Here is a 5743-nt window from a genome sequence, read left to right as displayed (position 1 = left end):
GAATCGTCGCGTGTGTCGTTGATGGAGGTGGTTGTACTTGTAACGGCTGTGGTCGATTGTGGTCGAAGCAGGCATAGAAATTGAAAAAAGTAAAAAAGGCTGAAATTTTGTAAGAAATAGCGAAGTCGACGGCGCAAAGCGCCTAGCCTTACCAGGGTGGTCCGGGGGCATGCCCCCCCCCCCCCCCCCCGGATTTTTGTCTCCAAAGAACCCAAATGGTGCAATTTGGTGTCATCTGAGCTCCAAGTATGCCATTAAATCCAGTTTATATAACCATTTTTGTCTCCCCCATTTATTTGTTCGGCGGACACTTTTGCTTTTTCGGCGGAACAAAAAAACAATTTCGGCGGAAAGTTGCCTTTCGGCGGACAATTCCCATGCCTGTCGAAGTAATGGATGTGCGGATCACGACAAACTACTCTTCCGTCCAATCACCCCTCTGCCGAGAAGTCAGTAGCCAGAAACCTTCTCCATCACGACCCAACCCACCCAACCCAACCCAACCCAACCCAACCCAAACTCACTCTCTCTCTCTCTCTCTCTCTCTCTCTCTCTCTCTCTCTCTCTCTCTTTCCCAACCCTTCACTCCACCTCTTTCAGCTTAATCCCCCCTCCCCTGACCCCAACTCTCAACAGCCCCCACCTCCCGCCCCTCCCACAACCACCACCATGTGTCAGACTGAGAGGCGAGACTGTCCACGTGTCATGGCGAGGTTGATGGCAGATTTACTGCTGATCTGATCCAGGGGATCGACGCTCAGCGCCTCTAACTTCGCTTCTATCGACTCGAGCTCAACACTGGATGGCTCCCCCATGGACAGGCTAAATACTCGCGGTGGTGAACTCAGAAACACTGAGACTCAGAAAGCGCTCGTTGTCCACAGAACACGACAAATAACAAGAAGAGCAAACGCTCGATCGAGTCACTTTCGCAGTTCTGAATATTATATGAGGCATCAGATGGACAGGAAGAAATTGCTATTCACAACACAATGAGTCACGTTCACATAAAATTTGAGCCCGGTCACTTAAAATAGTTTCCGAGAAAAGCCCAACGTTAAAGACCAACCAGAGAGCAAAACTTTTTTCTGTTCAAAACATTGTTGTCACAACCCAGGTTAATATTCCGAAAACGATTTTGCAAAATGTTGTGTTGCTGATTTTTTATTTAATAAAATCCGATTTCGCGCACCTGATCAAACTGCACCGGGCGGCCCTGAGGCCAGTGACGTCACTCGTGGAACATCATGGCGGACGGTTGTAACTCTGCGGTTGTATCTTCTACCGAAACAGACGTTCCCCCTTTCAAGCGACGAAGGAAAGTCGGTTACTACTGTGCAGTTGCGGAGTGTAACAGCAAGCATGCTGATGGTTTTACATTGCATCAGTTTCCTACTGATGCAGAAACTCGGCGACAGTGGATTAAATTCGTTCAAACTTGCCGAGCAGATTTCAGACCAAGTTTTGGTACGCCGAACCAGAACTCACGGATATGCAGTCTGCACTTCACTACGGATTGCTATCCAAGAAAGATTGCACTGGCTGCAAGTTTTGGACTTAAAGCGAAGATGGTTTTAAACCATAAACCAGTGCCAACAGTGCAAAAACCGCATCGTCTGGCGCCAACAACAGTCACAACGGTGACTTGCTCGAGTACCGTGGGCGTGGCATCTGTCTCCACAGCCAGCAGCACAGTGACACAAGTAACAACGGCAGTTACAGCGCCAATTTGCTCTGCCATTGTGGCTCCAAAGCAGAGTGTTCGACTGAGTCAGAGGAGCCTTTGCCAAAAGGGAACACCAAAGGGTAAGGTGGAAAATTGTATTGTTATGAAGAATACTAATAGGTTTAGTGACACTGACAATGCCATTATTGAAAAATTCTATAAAAGGGCGCTGCATTTGTCAACTTTCACTGAATAAAACTTTGTACATTTGTAAGCTTTGAGAGAAAATTCTGTTTTCTTGAGTGTTAAAATTGTTTTAACTTACAAAAATACAGAAATAGAGGACTAAAGAATGATTGTAACATTGTGCTTGCAGATTCTGGAAGATGCTTTGGCAGTTGGGCCTTGTAAATGTGATGTAAAACCTAAACCATCTGACCATCATACAGCTGATTTGTCAGGATCTTGTGATGGAGCTAGTGAAACTGACAAACCTTCGCCAGTGTATGCAAGCACTCAGACAGAGGTAGGCATTGCATTTTTAAATTTTTTTTATTGTATAGACAGTACAGATCTGCTTGTTCCCAATCCCACAGTCATTCATTGCAGTACTTAGTCAATCATTCACACTTCTTATCAAGCATATTATAGCTGATACTGTAACTACTAAATGTGAGGCTGATCCACTTTGGCACACATTTGTATCTGATTCAGAGTTTGTAATTTTAGCAGTGTTTATTGATAAGTCATTGGATACATGTGTTGCACTTGCAGACCCTGTAATTGTATTCATGTACATATATATTGTCACTTTGTGTCACACGCTGTTCCGAATTGATGTGAATGAGTAAATTATATCTAGATCTGTCAGTGAAATACTCTACTAACGTATCCATTGAGCAACTGTTATTGTATTATCATCATTTTCTAGCAGATTTTTTGCATAAATTGGTGACAATATTTTACTTCAGACACACCGCAGGATAAAAAGAAACAAGAAAATTCAAGTCACCCCAAAGGTTGCACAGAAAAGTAAGTAAATTATTAAAAAAAAAGTGGTGGTGGTGGTCCTGTTTATATGGTGTGTGTGTATGGGTGGTGGGTCAATTAATTATTTTCAGACAAGACGTCACAAGAGTAGTCAGGAAAGTTTTAGACTTTAGACTATTTCTGGATATCAAGTATCAACTGTCATAATCTGCAGTTTTTTTAATGGCTGAGATGATAATTATGTCTTTAGCAGACTGATAGTTTTTGCTTAATGATAGTAAGCCTTAAAATGAGCACTATACCTGCTAGCACTATGCTAAAGTGTACATGTGTGGGGGTTGGTATTGTGCACTCATCCTATCACATTTCAGTTGCAGATACTAAGAGGAATTTCTTTGCAGTATGTTGTGCTCTGTCAATAATTACCACAATTGTGTCAAAGCAGGTAGGCAATAGAGATATGGAACTTGCAATTACAAAATACTGTACCTTGTCAAATGAAACACTGTTTCAGGACAATGATAGCTGCTCTGCATTTTAACGAAAACAACAACAGACTGCAGGCTTCTGACCAGACCGGAAAGGAACGCTACAGTTTGGTCTACAGGAAATCAAAGAAGGACTATTCCATCCAGGAAGTGAAAGTGGATTGCACCTTTGGTAAATGTTCTTTTACTCTCACAAGCTCAGACTTTTGGTACAAAAGTTATTTTTGTGTTGTTCGGTTTGCAAGTACATACAAAATAATGGCCCATTGGATAAGCATGAAAGAGGTAGAAGAATAACTTCCAAACATTTAAGTTAATGGAGATCAGAGAGTAAGGAAGAAGACAAATAGCAATCAATGTCACAAATGTATTGCAACATTTTTTTTTCTTTGGCTGCTCAAAGAAAATAAAGAGAAACCATTTTTATACACATTCATACAGGAGCAATCCATACAACAGTGCAGGGGAAGGTAACACTAGTAACAGCCACAGAAGATTATGCCTATTTCAAAGTTGGTGGAGGGTCACTTTATAAAGTTCTCATTTGTTTGCAGCTTATGTGGGGAGACTGATGGAACGAGTGGTGGACTTGGCCTCTACACACAGCATCCAAGACATGAAACGGTCCATCAAGCAGTTGCCTCCGCCCCTTTGTGAACAATATGCCAAGCCTAACAAAGAACAGGCAGTCAGAGCACTAAAGTCTCGGTACAGCTACAAGGGGTGCTAATACGACCACATACATGTAGTCAGGACCTGTAGATGTGAATGTTTAACCTTCACAACTGCTTCAAAATATCTACTGGCACAATAGTAAACTGTTAAAAGAACTAGTTTTCGGGTTCCAAATATCCTGTGTAATTGCCTGTAGCGTTAGGAAAGGTTTCCCGGATCTTCCTGACAGCAGAAGCAGGGAGAGTTACTCGTACATCCTTGCCCAGCCATCCCCATGCAAACTTTGCCAGCATACGGTATGCAGTGTAGCGGTAGCGACTGCACACAGACAAAATTAGGCATGCTATGTAATGTCCATGTACATAGTACTTTCCAAGTAAACTAAAAATGCATGAATATCAGGCAGCAGACATCTTTCCCATGTATACTGTATCACATGGTGTCGATGATAAAATTTCCATTGCAGCAAGATATTTGGTTTGGGTGTAAATGTTATTTTAAAACCCTTACACTGGTGCAATTCTGCAACACAGGTTACATAGCCACTGGTGAATTAACAGGGAGAAAAATAAAGAAAAACGATCATATAGGTTTTCGCATTCATGGGAGGTAATCGGAACCGACCAAACAGACTGAGCCAGTAACGCGACATATATATGTCGTGACAACCAGGTGACAGTATAGGAAAAGTAGCGCGACATATGTAAATGAATCTATTACATTGAACCATGATTTGTAATTTTGCTCCTTGATATATATTATATATATACCTGTTTTCATCAGCTATATCTCTTCCATACTGTTGCTGGCACCATCTGTAGCAAGTACGAAGTAGTAGATATCCTGACACACTGACTGGAATCCTGGGTGATGAGTTATGCAGTTCACACCTTTTCTCATCAAGGCTTCCATTTGCTCCATTTCTGTGCAACAGCGACATTCTTTGATTGTGTCCATGAGCTCACAGTTGTCACAATGACACCTAGTGCATAAGAAGAGGAGAGGAGAGGAAAATAAAATTGTTTGCACAAATCTACTTACTCTGTCAGTCTGCGTTTTGGTTTTTGATCAATAAAATATTCTTTTAATCTAATCAACTTCACTTGTGTTTGATTCTTTTCCCCATCTGTGTGCAAAAATTTGATTCCAATCATGTTGCTCAATTTAACACTGATGTGTTTGGTCAGTTCTTCAATATTCACATGCAACTTTCCTTTAAAAAAACAAAAACAAAAAAAACACACATTCAATCCTGGTGATACAAAGACACACAAACATGACAATCCTATGGAAAAAAAGAAACAAACTCAAGTACTACAATTACACAAACAAAAAAGATGCTGTTGCTATTCACAGAGGAGATGATATTGAAAGTTCTGCACTGCTGAAAAATAAACACATGAAAAGAACACTGAGTTGATTGTTGACAGTGATTGTTAACTTTCAATAGTTGGTATTCTATGCCTAGCTTTGTTGTGTTCAGATCTTCAAAATCTCTGATAATGTAAACAAACAGTGTCACAAAATGGTAAGTAATCGCACAGTGTGAAATTTACCAATGCATCGAGTTCAGACGACTTGGGTCCACTTGGCACTTGGTCATGTGCCTGTCTTTCTCCTTCACTGCCATCATCGTGGCTACTCGAAATCTGAGGCTCAAACTGGTATGGTTGAGGGGCTCCACAAGATTGTGATTGTGTTTGGAACACGTTCATCTCTAAATCCGAGTCGAAATCGCTGCTTTCACACGAGAGTTGCAATGCAACGTCTCTCTCTGCTACGCTTGACGCCATGTTTACTCGCTCAGTGTGTTCCACGTTTGACGTCACTAGCCAGGGGAGTTAAGCGATGGCAAAATTTTAAGATTGTTTCCCTTATAGTTAATTACAGGTGAGAATGAGCACTTTCAATAGCCAATTACGCG

General features: G+C 41.5%; 1 long non-coding RNA gene across 1 annotated transcript; it reads left to right on the top strand.

Annotated features, from left to right (window-relative positions):
* The first annotated feature begins 2445 nt into the window (after positions 1-2445).
* LOC138983772 (uncharacterized) lies at positions 2446-4855 on the top strand. Its single transcript, XR_011461254.1, has 2 exons — positions 2446-3316; positions 3699-4855. It is a non-coding gene; the product is annotated as an uncharacterized lncRNA (long non-coding RNA).
* Positions 4856-5743: the final 888 nt, after the last annotated feature.

This window comes from Littorina saxatilis, linkage group LG13 (genome assembly GCF_037325665.1).
Source record: "Littorina saxatilis isolate snail1 linkage group LG13, US_GU_Lsax_2.0, whole genome shotgun sequence".
Taxonomy (NCBI): domain Eukaryota; kingdom Metazoa; phylum Mollusca; class Gastropoda; order Littorinimorpha; family Littorinidae; genus Littorina; species Littorina saxatilis.
This window is presented reverse-complemented; position numbering and strand designations above follow the sequence as displayed.